We start from the raw sequence: 16,736 nt of genomic DNA, 5'->3' as shown, positions 1-16,736 counted from the left end.
TGCTTGGTGATTTTTTAACTGATCATTTAGAGAAAGTTCTTAGTAAATTAAGGCAGGGTGCTGGTGTATCATATTTTATATTTGATCATTAAGCTATTAAGAAAATGCATAATTTACCATGCCATGATTTAGTAACATCTATGAAAGAAGATTGCAAAATGGTGTGTGTTTATATTTCTAGATACATAGTTTACAAAACTAAAGTTGGTAATTCTGAAAACTTTTTTTAACATTTTGAAATGTATAGAAGTTATGTTAAAAAAAACTCAATAGGAGATGTTTAAAAATTCATGGTAATGCATTGTGTCAGTGGGAAGCATTGTTTTTAGATGGGAATGTTGCTGTTAATTCATTCTGCAAGGCTTTGTTTACAAAATCAGGAGATGATTATATTAAGGTTATTGTATGAGTTTTTATAAATCTTTGAAATTTTTTTTTTACATATTTTTTTTTTATCTATATTCTTTTATAAAGTAACAAAGTATAAAAATTTACCAGGTAGATAAAAAATTAGAAAAATATCCAAATATAATATACATAAAATTAACTATTATCTATAATTAGGTTGACACAGAATATAAACTGTTAACTGGTCAGTGTTTTTTAAGTTATCTTTTGTTTAAAAATGACTTTCAAACATTTAAGTCAAGATTTTAGAAATTTGCTGAGTTATCTGTAAGTCCAGCATGTCCTAAAGTACATAAAATACATTGATATACTGTATATATTTTCTTTTTTTTTGAGAAACTTTGGCATTTATTATTTTTTTAAGTAAATGTTTGTTGTTTCTTTTTATAAAATTATTAATTTAAATATTTTGAATATTTTTTAAATTTTCATTTTAAATATTTGTATAAATTAAATTTTTCGGGAACATTAGTGCTATCATTCGATGCACTGTTTAAACTGGTAAGAAAGTTTTCATTAGGGAAAAATCATTATGAACCAGTAATAACTCTAAGCTATCATTGTAAAAGTTAAAGGTATTTTTTTCTTTAGTAGCTAATTTAACTTGCATATTCAGCATTTTTGTTTATCAAAGAATGTGAAAACTTGAATCATTTTTAGGCATGTAATGATTTTAAAGCAATAAATTCACTGAGATCTAAAAAACCTAATGCAAAACTTGATGAAACAGGAGTTTTTGGCTGTGATTGCAGACATGTAGTACCTCAAAAGTTTTTCAATCAAAAGTTTAGAGAAAGGTTTTCTTCAAAACAGAGTTACTGATTAAAACAATTAGTGAATACTATATTTGAAGCTCAAACCTAAAGTATGAAAGGCTTCTAATATTTCATAAAAGATATTTTTTTATAGTTTGGCAAATGCATTCTACTTGATAAATCAAGTTCTCCAGGCAGTTAATGAAAAAGTTAAGGTTGTAGTCATGTATGATATTGCATGTGTCAAACATCTAAAGGTAAATCTCATCATTTTATTAAAATATGTTTGTTTAGAAAAATGTTGGAGCTTTGTTGACTTAAAACCAAATGTAACTCTCTTGCATATTTTTTTGATTGTAGAAAAGAGGAAGTACTATTCTTGATAGGAACCTTTCATTCTGTATTCCATCCTTTCATGTGTAGGTCATAAATCAGCTTGTCATGTATTCTCTTTTTTAAATAAAAGATAATAAAGAAATACTAAGTTCATAGCCTACTTAAAGTATATGGCCTTATATTCCACATATTTGCCGAAAAAATAGAAGGCCATTAAAAAAGAATAATTGCACTATAAAAAGCAAAGCAAATAAACAAACAAAATGCATTTGTTCTTAAAAATACTTTCTTTTCAACAACAATAAAATTTTATTTTAAGATATTTTTTTATTTTCTTACATTTTTCTAGAAAAAAAAAAAGAAATATCGTTCATTAAAAAATTTTATTTATGTTTAACATGCTTTTTTCGTTGCCTTTTTTTAAAACTAACTATAGTGTCCATAATATTTCCATCAGTAATTATTTTTCTTTTATTATTTAAGAATATATTACTGATTGTTTTGTTTATGAGATTTATCCCAAGTTTTTGGTGATCAGAACAAAGGATATTTTCTTTGAATAAAAATGTTTTTAAAATAAACTGAGTAGTTGTTCTTCATGGCAAATCGGTGTTGTTCATTACATCAAAAGTAATGTCTAAAATCGCAAAAGCATCACAAGTATAATTACCCAGATTGGTAGATGGTATAGTCAATCCTCCCTTGATAAAATTTCAATATATTGTTTATCTGGAAAATCGTATTCATCTACTCCAATCATACGTTCATTACAGCATTTACCAAATCTTTTTGAAATTTTCTTTGTAATATAACCTGCAATACGAAAGGCAACTTCTCTGCTATCTACTGACAAAGACAAGTTATTTAAAGAAGTGCCCTGCAATTTTTCTAAAACGTTATTTAAAATATTTTTTTGATTGTTAGTCTTTTTGAAATCACTATTGCGGATGTCAATGCCTTCTTTAACTTAACTTTTAAATGTAATAATTCGCTCTGAACACAAAACATCTTTTAAGCTCACCAAAAAACTGCCACCACTCATCTGTCTGTACTGTCCAAACCTTCTCTCTTTTGCATTTCCCAATTATCAATCCATAATGCCATTGCTTGTAAAAATTCTGGTTTTTTATCATGCAAGATAGCAGCATTACCTAAATAGTTATTGGAATAAAACTGGTTTTTACTATTAGCAATAATCCATCATTTATTAAACAATTGTAAAAAGCCAATAGCATCCTTACGTAAAGGAAAGTATGATTTCAAACCAGTTATTGTACCTTCATTAAACAAGTCAAGACCTACTTGAACATTTTGTTTATATTTTCCTGGGTGTAGCACTTTATTTCTCAGTTTTGGAGCTATAGATCTTTTTCATGGACGTCATTAAACAGTTTCCAAGATACTTATTCTTTATTTATTTTCTATATTTCAATTTTAAATTAATGTAGATTTGTTACACTTTTATTCAGAACTGCATACTAAACTGGCCTTCTATTTTTTTGGCAAATATGTGGAATATTAGGCCATATACTTTAAGTAGGCCATGGGTAAGTTTCAGATTAGATATACCCATGTCTACTACCACTGCTACTGCTGCTGCTCCTGCTACTACTACTAATACTACTAATACTACTACAAAATAATAGTATTAATAGTAATAACCATGTTTTGTTATTCTGTGAAACCAGTCTGTGGAATTTTATTGGTAGAAAATATTGTGCTTGATATGATAAAGCTTTAAAACTTAAAAATACCACTAATATTGAATTTGAACAAACTCTAAAATCTGCTAATGGTTTGTCTGATTCTATAAGTTTGTATTAAATTAATTTTATAAAAGTAATTTAATATTCCACAAAGTTTGAGATGACTTTTTAAAATTAAGTATTTATTTATAAATATTGCCAGTTACTTTACCAACTAGTTTCAAACAGAGATATTATTCAATCTCGGATAGAAACAGAAATTTAATTTTGGATAGAAACAAGAAATTCAATTTTGGATAGAAACAGAAATCTTGGATAGAAACAGAGCATAGAATTTAGAAAATTGAAAAAGGTTTCCGTTTATTAATAAAATACTAATCTGGATTAATATTGTGTTTATTTAAGCTGTTTATTGAGTTATTTGTGGCTTTATGGTCATATTTGTAAATATTTGTAATATTTTTAGTGATCTTGAATCTTAGCTTTTATTTTGGATGATGGTGGAAATTGAGGTAAATGCTGTTTATTATTTTATGATGTAACTGTTGGACATTTAGACCCCTGCCTCTCCTCCTCTCTCATAAATTAAAATGATTATAATATAAAAATAACTGATCTTTTCACTCATGGCCCAGCTCCATAAGTAAAATGATCAAAACTCACAGAATGCCACATTTAATTTTTATTATCAATAGAATGTTACATTTAAGGATTGTTCGATTGAGTTTTATTAGTTACATTTTAAATTATCAGAAATGATATTGCATTCAATGTCAGACATTTAGAGAGCTTTATGGAACTAGTGCGGTAATTTTTTATTTTTAAAGATAAATCAAAATTTAAAAACATATATTCACCAATAGTTATACAATATAAAATATATTTCATAATTTCAGACTTGAGGAAAAACTTTATAACAAAGAAAAGAAAATAAAAATTAGTGTTTGTTGAGATCCAACCACTCATCCTTTTAAGGGCACCTTAACTGCAGTATATGAGAGAAAGAGAAATTTTATTTTACAAAAGGGTTCAAAGTTTTGCATTTTTACAACAGTGCCATTAAGAAATACAAAGAAGGTCTAGCATTGCTTGAACAATGTTTTTTAGATGATGGTTGGAAAGCCATATTGTTGAAAGAAATAGACTCTTTAGTTTGTAAAAAAAGTTGGTTGGGTGAGCTTTTTTTTCAGTAGTTTAATTCAGATTCTATAAGTGAAACGAACGTTCAGTTCTTGGGAGAACTTGATGACGAATTATGTACAGACTCAATTGAGAGCGATGTAGATTTTTCAATAAGTAGTGATAATTTGTAATTTGATGAGGAGTGTCAATATTTATGTAAGTAATATTTTGAACCCTTTATCGTATTTTTAAGCAACTTTCGATTTTTATGAACTTTTTCCTCAGTATTAAATTCATCTTCTATAATATAATTCGTACAGAAATGTTTAATGTTTAATGTTTAACGTCATTTCGTCATTTGTTACTAGGCCTTGAAAGAGCGCGTTCTCTAAATGCACATGGAAATTGGAAAAAAATCTCTTAAACTATCAATTTATTTTAAAAAGTTGTTCATTATTTGCTTTTTTTTTTTAAAATAAATTTGTATAATTGATTTGAAATATTTTTAATTAATGTTAATATCATTAAACAGGTGAAAGTGAAATAGCTGCTGTAGGTTTACTTAGAAATGAGGATGCTGCATCATTGAGGTTTGATTTTTTTCTCATGCAGTACGTATATTTGATTTCCATGGTTAGGTAGCCCCCATAAGACATTTCAAATTCATTTTGTGTCACATTTTTAAACTATACCGTGGTGACTTAGAGCACCTAAAGAAGTTAACATTTTGAAAAAAATTAATTCTTCAGTCCTGTTACTTTGAACCTGAAATGCTAATGTCTTATTGCAACTGGGGGGAATATGCTCTGCGGGACAGTCCTATGGTTCTCCAGGGATGTTCAAAGATGTCAGTTACAGATGCATCTTATATTTTACTGTTTTAGATTATATGAGTAGCATAGAAATTATTTAATTGGTATCTCTTTTATTTAGCTAAGTTACTGTCATAGCAAACAAAAATATTTTTATAACTTATACTTGAAACTAAATTAGTGACAATAATAAACTCTTTTTTTTAATTATTAGTTGGTTTGTGAAAACATTTAAGAGAAACAATTTTTCTTGGTCTGCTTTTCCAGATGCATCTTTGTTACTTTGCTTATTTTACACTCTTAGGTAACTTGAGCTAATAAATGTATTGTAAAATTGGACAATTAATATAGTTAGATCAGCAATATGTCGTCATTCATTTTTGTGGGGATGGCAGATATCTCTGTACATACATCCACTTATTACAGGAAAAGGCCGCATGGGAGTTGCTGCCATATCAACAGCTGGTGAAGTGTGTAATGGAGAAATGACAATATGAGAAATGTTCAACTCATGCAAACTTTTTATATGTAATGATTCATATAAAACTCAAGTGTTACAAATTTACGTATTTTGTAAATAATGAAATAATCTAACTTTTATTTTAAGAATTTTCAATCGTGAAATTACTACTGTCAAGCTTGGGATCACAAGTGGACAACGAACATCATGTCTTGAACTCATTCAGAAATAAGCTTATGCAACATCAGAGGACCAATACAATTACTTTTATGGCATATTTATTTCTTCAGCACCAAGCACAGTTCTGAAATATTTTAATGATAACTGGCACAACATTCGTAATGAGTGGGTTTTAGGTTTAAATCATGCTTGTACAAATTTTATGAACACCACTAATAACTGTTTAGAAAATTTTAATGGAAAACTAAAAGAAATTATTGACTTTAACAGTACTTTGAAAAATTTCCTTGATAAGTTCTATGTTTTATTAACCTCAATGCGGAATGAAAGAGACCACCAAGCTATTTATCAAATGCAAAAAATATATGTTGATATGTTTGAAACCGCTGAGGCAAATTTTAAAGAAATTCTGACATCATATGCGTTTCAGCTAGTGTTAAAACAAATTACGTTGCGTTGCAAAGTCAAATTTTTATCTGGTGAAGGTAATAATTATTTAGTCAAAAGCAGTGAAGGTCAGCTTAAAGTTACTTCTATTTCATTTGCTTGTATGTTTTTCAAGTCTATGAGTCTGCCTTGTTGCCATATCTTTGCTCTTCGTCAGTTGCAAGTAATTAATCTGTTTAATGCTGAGCTATGTACAGAAAGATGGACCAGGGAGTATTATCGTCAGCATCAGCGAGTTTTTAGTACACCTGCCAGAAATGAAGAGTCTTATGTAAAGCTTCATGCAGCCAAGAAAAAAAATACTTTCTCAGCATGAAAAGTTCAAGCTTGCTCTTCAAGCAATTTCATTTCTAGCTACTTTAGTATCAGAGTCTACTGGAGATACTTTTGAACAGCGAATGAATCTTCTTCAGGCATTACAAAAGGGTTGGGAACATGGAAAGGTATGTAAATGAACTTGTTGAGAAAGACTCTATTTTCTTAACTCCGGATTTTTCCATTGCAGGAGTACAAGAGGGTACATCAACATCATCAACTGTTGAAAGATTGTTTCACAGTGAACTGGAGAAATTAGCAGACCTGAATGGAAACCCTCAGAACAAAGATAAAGATATCAGAAAAGTGTTGTCAGAACAATTTGTTGTGGATAGCACAAAACCACACCAAGAAGAATGTTTAGTTTATAAGAAGGAGGTATTACAGTTAAATTTTAATTTAGAAATTGTGATCTGCTATTGAAGATAAAATACGTAAAGTATGAGTCATTTAAGAATAAGAAGATTAAGAATTATAGAATTATATACGTTTATTTTAGTTTCTGACTTAAAAAGATTAATTTACCTCAATGTGTTGTCCAATGTAGGCGCCCAAAAGGTGCAACACTTACAACTATAGGTCTGCCTAAAAAATGTTGCCGACAGTCTTCTTATGTCCCAGTTCCTTTTGTTAAACTTGATCCTGTTAAAAGACATGCCAGTATGTTAAAAATGATTGCATTCCATGTTATAAACATCTGTATACTGTTTTGTATAATTTTATATTTGATAGCATCTAGTTGCAAACAAAACCAAATGGGTATAAAGTTAATTAGGGTAGAGCTTATTTGTGAAATTGTTTTTTAAATTTGCATTAATAATTCATTAAAGTTTAACTTAAATTTTCATTTTAGTAGTTAATTCTATGGTATTAGTAAAAAAGATCAGTTTGTTCTCTTTATAGTGATGCTTATTTGGGTTACAAAAGTTGATGATGTGCAGAAAGCTCTTTCTGGCACTCTAATTGAAAGGAGTGCTATAGAAAAAAAACCAGATTGCATTTCATCCTCAATTCTTGATGAATGTGCATTAGAATTTCTTTCATCAATTCAGTTATATTTTACCTCAGATGCATGGAAAACTGTCCATAAAGTAATCGACGCTAAAAAAATCAACACATTTGGTCTTGCGCTGTATGCCAGAAAAGCACAAATGAGGGAAATAAAACTGACTGTGCAATTGCATGCGATTCATGCCTTTTGTGGTCACACAGAAAATGTGTAGGCTAGAAAGATGATTCTTTTTTAAAAGCAAGATATTGGTATTGTCATTCCTGTTATGCAAGGTAATAGCTATTTTAGCGTACTCTTTATGCAGCATGTATTATATAGATTATATGGATTAGAGAGAATTGTTGATAGTATTATCTAGATTGTATAGATTTTATGTATAGTATTTATTTATAGATCGGTTAGATTTTACTGAAATTGTAGTTATAATTGAATAAATATATATTTTGACATTCTGTTAGTTTTTTTTTTTCGTATGTTGAATTACAGTCGTTAAAAAAAAAAGATGATCGAACCATAAAAAAAAAAATGATGATCAAACCATAAAACTGTTAGTAAATAAAAAATGAAAACAGTTTTTAAAGTAATGACGTTCTTTTCATAATCAGTGACTCGCTTTAATTAGATTTTTTCAACCCTTGAATGTGTTTTTGTTTTTTTCTTTAATCAAAACATGAAATGCAAAGTCCTATGGTTTACCTTCTCGTGGTGCATTTCGTTAAATAAGTTACATAAGTTTGAAACTTATGTAATTTATGAACTAAAAACCAAGGCAATGTTTGTAGTAAAGTTTTTGAAAATTAATGATTTGATTGATTTTGAATTACCAATTTTTGGTAAGAAAATTTTTTAAACTTTATTTCTCATTTTTTCAAATTAATTATTTTATTTTAGTATTCTTATAAGATTCGTTATTTAAAATGGCAAAAAGAGGGCAGACAATTTAAATCATTAATTAGTCAGTGTAAAAATAAACAAGTAGTCAGTATTTTAAATAATGTGTATATCTACTGATTTAGGTGTATTGAATGTACATACATCGATTGCTTTAGGGATAGGTGCAGTGAATATACATACGTTATCTGAGTTTTTTGGTTTGTGCAGACATTCTCGTGGGTAATGATCACAGTATACTGACCATATAACTATAAAACAGATCATTTATTCAAAATAATACTGACCATTGAATTAAATATACTTACCATTTAAATACAAGCCTAATATCCTCATTATCATTAGCTTCAGTTCAAGAAAAATTTAAAAACAGGAAAAAAATTATATTGTGGGTTTACAGTATCGGACAAAACATGGTGGACAAACTCAAATTAGAAAAAAGTTAATCAAAAACTAAAAAGAACTAGTAAAACAATTGTACATATTAATTTTTAAATAGTTTATTATGTTCTTAACAAAATTTAAAACGTTTGAATCATACTAAGAATCACAAAAAAAGTTTATAACACATTTTTTTCAACAAACTACATTTTTCCTTGGACAAAACAAGGTGGACAAATCAAAACGAAGCTTTTTTTATAAGATTTCATTGTCTTTATTCAATTTACCGCATTCTTTTGTTTTCACTTTTATCCTAACATTACTCTAAAATAATAAAATAGATTTTGGAACGTCTGGCCAATTATTTTTTCAATTAAACTAAAAATAGATTTAACTCGTGATATATGGGGTAAATTGCAACTTAAAATGGCTTACGACAAATTAGGAAGTGTTTTACGTGAAAAAATTATTAAAGATTTTAAAAGCGGAAAACGTCAAGCTGAAATTTGTAGAAAATATAATATAGCTAAATCGACTGTAAGCAAAACTGTCAAATCATTTGGATCTCGTGACTGCTATAAAACAAACAATCGGGGCGGACGTCCAAGAAAAACAACACAAAGACTAGATCGAATAATTGTTAAAGAGCTTAAAAAAGATCCATTTTTGTCATCCACAAAATTAACCGAAAAACTTGAACTACAAATCTCTAATCGCACTGTGCGACGAGGAGCTAACGAAGCAAAATTGTTTTCTCGAATGCCTGCCAAGAAACCGCTAACTTCCTTTAAAAATAGAAAGCTAAGACTTGCGTTTGCCAGAGCACACCAAAATTGGACTGTAGACCAGTGGAAAAACATACTTTTTAGTGATGAATCAAAATATAACCTTTTTGGAAGCGACGGCAAGAAGCGAGTCTGGAGACCGAAGAACACCAGATTCAATACTAAATATACCAAGAAGAGTGTTAAGCATGGAACGTCTGCTATAGTTTGGGGTTGTTTCTCAGCACTAGGAACTGGTCCTATTCACAAAATTAATGGAATTATGGACCGCTTTGTTTACAAAGATATAATGGAAGATGTTATGTTACCTCATGCTTTTGGAAGATGCCCCTAAAATGGATTTTTCAACAAGATAATGATCCCAAACATACGTCAAAAATTGTAAAACAATGGTTCAAGGACAAGAATATCACCAAAGTGGAGTTACCTGCACAAAGCCCTGACTTGAATCCCATAGAAAATTTGTGGGAAATAATTGACAATAAGATTGAGCGTGCAAATGTGAAGACCAGTAAGGAATTATTTGAATAAATCGAGAAGGCCTGGCGAGAGATTGATATGAGAATTGTTGACTTATTAATTGCGTCTATGCCCCGAAGAATGAAAGAAGTTAACTTTTGAAGTTTTTTGAAAAATAATAAGTTAATTTTTGAATTTTTTTGAATTTTCAGTTGATTTTTTGAATGTCCACCTTGTTTTGTCCAAAGAAAAATGTAGTTTGTTAGGGAAAAAGTGTTTTAAAACTTTTTTAGTAATTTTTAGTATGATTCAAAACTTTTAAGTTTTGTTAACAACATAATAAACTACATAAAAAATAATATGTTCAATTGTTTTACTAGTTTTTTTTAGTTTTTGATCAACTTTTGTTCTAAATTTGAGTTTGTCCACCATGTTTTGTCCGATACTGTATATGTTTTAACTCAAGCTGTATTTCAATTGTGCCTTTTTTTCCTTTTCAATAATGTTAAATATTTTATATTGATTTTAAATCAATATAAAATCTGAACATAATTGCTAAAAGTATAAAATAAAAATTATTTTGTTAATGAAAATACGAAGACTTAATTACAGAAAACTGTGAATTAAATGTATGTTATACATAAGAACACTTACAAAAATAGCATCACGCGATATTATCACTAGGTTTCTTTGGTCTAAATTTAAAACTTTGACTTTTTCTTCACTTCTATTAACAAACTAAAAATAAAAATTATACTCAGTCTTACTGAAAACTATCACCTTATTTTATCATATTTATTCTAAAAAACGAAAAACAGAAAAGGTAACATACAGCAAATTATTGTAAGAATATGTTTTGTTAACCAAAAATTATTTATTTATATTTAAAGTTTATGTAAATATACTTGCCAAAAAAATGTTATGCCAAACAAAAAAAGATTTTTATTTGAAACCTATACATTTATCAATATTTAACCTCAAGATGTAAAACTTCATTACAATCAGTTTTATAATTTTCATATAGGCGTTCTTTTATTCCGTCGCCATCTTGAGAGTCCAAAACAGGCTTCAAAAAAATTGCCGTATACGCTAATCAGTTATGTTTCAGAGCAGTGCACAGTGGGCCAGGTGGTAGACAAAACCTCAAAAACAAAAATTCGAAATACTTCCAACTACTTAGTATATTATGTATATAAGAGCATAATGTATGGTTTAAAACATTATTTGTAGTTTGATAGCACATCATAAATGTACAGTTATCATTTACATTTGAATATATTTAGAAATTTATTGATTGATTTTTATTATAAATATACCATCTATAACTATAAGAACGGATAACTTTTAAATTATTTAACATATGCGAAATTATTTGACACATTACTAAAATTTAATTTTATAGCTTTACGAAAAATACCACAACAAATTCCAAGGTCTTGTGTTAGACTTTGAAATATAAAGATAAGATTGTTATTTATAATATGAAAATTTTATATTAAAAGTATATAGTTTAGAACCTGCCGGAACAGCTTATTAATGTTAAAACAAGTTAATAGACAAGATATGTGCAGCCTGTTGGTACTGTTTAATTCTGCTCTTAGCTGCCCCTTTAGGTTTGATAAACATTTTAAAAAAATTTTGTCGTAAAATGTTATTCGCGACAAACCTACTTTTTTGGTTTTAGCCAAAAATAGGTGCTGTGCTTATTATACTGGCCTAATTAAATGTAGCTGAAATGAAAATAATGGCCATACTCATGTTATATTAGTTTATAGTGGTTGTACTAACAACGTTAAATTTTTTTTGTAGTTGATATGAAGGTAAGTGATGTCCGTAAACTTATACGGCATGACCAACTAAAGCCTAGTGATAAATCATTTTGTTTGTCTGTAGAAGCTATTCTAGTCTCAATGAATTTGGGTTCTACTGGATATGCTGCGTTTTTAAAAGTATATCAAATGAAATGGAAGAATGAAAACCGGAGAAATATAAAATTTTAGAGTAAAAATAAAAATTGGTTGGTTCAGGACTTTAAATCTACATACAATAATAATATATCTGAGTCTGAGAATTCTAGTCAATCACTTAAGATTGGTGGAAGACCAACTTGCTCCTTTGAAGAAGCATCTGACAAAACCAAAAGAAGAAGACTCAATGATATTGTAAATAATTTTACTACTGATGGTTTGTTCTACTCAGCAAGGCTTAAATTAAGAAATGAGTTCTATTATGAGGCTGCCAAGCCTCATAATTGAGGCAAGTAGCTGAGATATCAGTAGCTGAGATATCAGAAACTTCTAGTCAATTTAAAAAGTATACGCCTAATGAAGGTCACTGCAGTGGTCCAGTTGTGGCTAACCGGCTCTGGCGGGCCATCTGTGTATTTATATCGGCCCGTTATTGGATATCTAGGATTGGGATGCCACAAAAAAACCACATGACAGTTGCTATCTGCCAAGCCAGCTCTGGTGAATCTTTTACGGTACAACAATGGTTCATATCAGCTCCGGCATGCCCTTCATGGAACTTAATGTCCTGTAAATGGATCACCAGAACTGGCCCATATGAGCGCTTCTACTTAGGAATTCGCATTTGTCATATAACTTATGTACCTTTTAGTTCTTAACTACCCAATGCTGTGTGCTAGAAGGTTAATAACACAACAGCATGGCAGGCAGCTGAGTTTCTTTTTAAGATAAAATACTTTTTATGCATTGGCTTTTCAGATAGAAACTACTAAGCCATAAATGCTATATATATATATATATATATATATATATATATATATATATATATATATATATATATATATATATATATACATATCATATCATAAGTATATTTTTGATTGATTTTTGAATAGGAGCAGTTTGTTCTTTATCTTGGTGATAAAGACGTGTTTTTGCACAGTTTTCTGAAATAAGTTTAGTCAGTGAAAATAAATGGTTATCAGTTATAGCTAAGTCAGACATGAGAAATTTGTTCATTAAATATTTCTATATTCAAAAATTTATTTATAGGTTATGGATTTTTTTTTAAGGTGTTAAGACCATCCAGCTATCAGCAGTGTTGGGTTTAAGGTAGGTGCAAACAAAAAGGTGAAAGGAATATTTAAAGAAGATACTTCTGGAAAACAAATTGAGGAATTTGTTTGGCTCAGATCAAAGTTGTATTGTTACAAACTTCATGAAAAAGATTTTAAAAAATGCAAAGGGGTGAAGAAAAATGTGGTGAAGAAATACATAACACATGAAAGTTAAAAAGATTGTTTGGTAAGTAAAAAAGAACAGGTAAGAAGCATGAGGGTGATCAGATCCAATTTGTATGAAGTATACACAGAAAAAATAAACAAAGTAGCACTCAGTGCAGATGACGATAAAAGAATCATATTGGAAGATTGAATACACACACAGGCCTACGGACATTACAAATTAAAAAATTTAACAAAATAGTATAAAAATTTTTTTCCTTTATAAAAAGGAATGGAAAACACAAATGACAATTATGAAATGAAGTTGATTAAGTTTATAAATCTAAATTTATTTGATGAATACAATGAAAGATGCAGTAAAGAATATAAGATTAGTAACTGTAGCGAAGAATACATTTTAATATAATGATTTTAATCGTAAAGTACACATAATGTATATTAAGTGAAATAATACTATAGATTTACGATTAAAGTATAGTTATTTTTCATATGAAAAAATCTATTTTTTAAAAGATGGCACTGATATAATAGATTATGTTTGCAAAAAAATTAAATAAACTAAAAGACATGCATACCACTTTAGAAAATGAACAAAAAAAGGTAAGATATTAAAAATATACAAACAAAATGATTAATGTAGAAGGAATCATCTTGCCTAACGAACCTTTATTAAACTTTCAGTTGATCGAGGCTGCAAAAAAACTAAAAATAAAAAGTTTCAAAGGAGTATTTGTTAGGGATGAATTACCAAAAAAGTGTAGTAAAAAAGAATGCGGAATAGTCAATACAGGAGATTCAAGCACAAATGGATTTCATTGGGTTTGTTGGTATAAAGACGGAGATAAAAAATATAGCTTTGACTCTTATGCTCAACCTCCACTTGTAGAGCTTGTAGACTACTTGAAAAGTCCAGTCTATTACAACAGCGAAAGGGTTCAATTTGGTGACACTTCTTATTGCGGGCACTTGTGTCTCAACGTCTTTAAAAAATGTGATGAAGGAAATGGCTTTCAAAGCGTGATAAACATACTTTGGTAAAAATAAAATAAAGCGTATTTAAAAATGATAAATAAATTTAACAGAAGCGAATTTAGTGTTTACTTTGATCCTATTTCAACAGACCTTACTAGCAACGTTTTTATAAGGACGGATGGATCTAGCACCATCACTTAAGACCTTGATTTCAACTCTAACAAAATAATAAACTTGGCAGAACCCGTCAAGTCGCATGACGCCGCCACTAAAAATTACGTCGACACACATTCGTCAGGTGGAACTGGTACAAGCACAATCACCTCAGACTTGGATTTAAACCAGCGCTGGCGAGACTTTTTGGCACTAGAGCCGCATTCAAATACTTACGTGAACCGAAGAGCCGCATTAAATATTTCGTTAAGAAAATTTTTCTGCATTCTTTTTTTTAAGATATTTTGCCTTACAAAAAAATTAGAAACTGGTGGCAAAATAAGTGTTGTAAAATAATCCATAAAGTTAAACTTAAATTTTTATGAAAAGAAATAAATTTTTCTAAAGAACTTTTTCTAAAAAACTTTTTGTGTACAAATTTTATGTTTACAACTAGTTTTTTTGTGGAAATTAAAAAAAAAAATTTTTCAAAGACTTTAATTTAAATGTAAGCTTGTTTAGAATTTCAAATTATCTTGAGTGTTTCGAAAAACTCATTTCAATCAAGTTAAATAAAAATCTGATTTCCATTTACTCTCACACAAGAAAAACTAGTAATAGAATTGTTTTAAGAAACATATTCACATCATACACTAGGCACTAAGATTCTGAACTTTACTGGTAAGTCTCTTAAAATCTGGCTTCAAGCTTGTAGTTGCTTTTCTAAGTAATTCTGACAAATGCTCAGTGGTTAGATTTGCACGATACTTTGTTTTGACAAATTTCATAGTAGAAAATAAAGATTCACATGTGTATGTTGAACCAAAAGTTTAAATAAATTTTATGCTAATCTTTTTCAGCATAGAATATTTAACCTCAGGCACTATCTGCTAAAATTCTAACAAAGTTAGTACTACTAAGACTTGCCGATTCTGGCGCATTTTTTTTTTTTTACTTAATGAATTCAAGATGGCGTCGTGTTTTTAATTTTCTGCAATCATGAATTGTAAATTCTGGCGCATTGACATTTTTCTATACTTAAGGATTCTGGCGCATTGACATTTTTTTAATACCGCATTGACATTTTTTATAATTCCGCATTGTGATTTTTAGAAATACCGCATTGGCATTTTTCTATACTTAAGGGTTCTGACGCATTGACATTTTTTTATAATTCTGCATCCTGATTTTCTGCAATCATTTTTGTTGACTTACCTTTTTGTGTCTCTACCTCGTGTTCTGAGTTTATATTTAATCATCATGTCCGAAGAGTTGATCATAGTCCATAAATGTAAAGCACGGTTTTATAATTAAAAGGTGGGTGTGAATTTCCATCCGAGTTTCGCAAACAGATGGGAGCAAATGTCGTCGTAAAATCTCTTCTTGTCGATAGTTTTTAAAACCGAAAAATCTTCCATGCGACACGGATGACTTCTATTTTGAAGCAGCTGAAACAAGATGTACTGCGCGTTCATGAAACTTTTTCTTTTTAATTCTTTCGGTTTGTCTTTTCCGTACACCAGATCGTATAAGAAAGACAAATCCTTGAAATCTTTGATCAGCTGTTCTTCGAGGTATTCTATATCGTCCCGTTTACCGACGAGCACGTAATAGATATAGTTGGCATTTTCATACTGATTCGTGTAGTTGAGTTGTTTTAAAAAGATTAAAATGTGTTCTTTGGTGATGCGAGAATATTTTACATTGGTGTTTTCAGAATCAATCAGCAAGTTGAGCGCCTTGAATTTTTTCTCTAATTTTTCAAAGACTTCTTCAGGAATCTTGCAATTTTGTTTGCCTTGATATTGTTTGATGCACTCTTTAAAGTGGATGATGCGCGAGTAAGTGTATTTGTTCACCGAATTGGATCGGTCGTAGTCTTTGTACGGAACAGTTGTTTCTAACATTTCTTGTTGACCTGAACACACGAGGCAGTATTTTTTATTGCTCTCGTCCATTTCAAACTGGCTCGGGTCGTCGTTGATGCAAAATTTACATTTGGTATGCAAGACGAGTTTTTGGGCAATTTTAATATCTGTCCACCGTCGTTGAGAAAGCGTTTCTTCTGCAATGGTAAAATATTGACGTTGAAGCTGGTTTTTTTCTTCGTCGAATTTGGCGCGATCTTCAAACGAAAGCTGCGTCTGCAGGATGTCTTGATATCGCTGAATGAGGTGGTTTGTCTTGGCGATAAAAGTCATTTTTTCAGTCTTACGTTTATCCAATTCGTCTTTAGTCTCCATCAGATGCTTAATAGCTTCATCTGACAGATTGTGCCTGTTTTCCAAAAGAAGAAATATGGATTTTAAGTGCTCTATATCGTCGATGTTA

The 16,736-nt window shown here is 29.5% G+C and overlaps 2 pseudogenes; both read left to right on the top strand.

Annotated features, from left to right (window-relative positions):
• The first annotated feature begins 104 nt into the window (after positions 1-104).
• On the top strand, positions 105-1,692 carry LOC149886503 (uncharacterized; annotated as a pseudogene).
• A 4,120-nt stretch (positions 1,693-5,812) lies between these two features.
• LOC145182672 (uncharacterized) lies at positions 5,813-7,573 on the top strand (annotated as a pseudogene).
• The last annotated feature ends 9,163 nt before the right edge of the window (positions 7,574-16,736 follow it).

Source organism: Hydra viridissima, unplaced genomic scaffold, assembly GCF_058129835.1.
Source record: "Hydra viridissima isolate aposymbiotic clone 2 unplaced genomic scaffold, HvirCarnegie_v1 scaffold_6, whole genome shotgun sequence".
Classification (NCBI taxonomy): Eukaryota; Metazoa; Cnidaria; class Hydrozoa; order Anthoathecata; family Hydridae; genus Hydra; species Hydra viridissima.
This window is presented reverse-complemented; position numbering and strand designations above follow the sequence as displayed.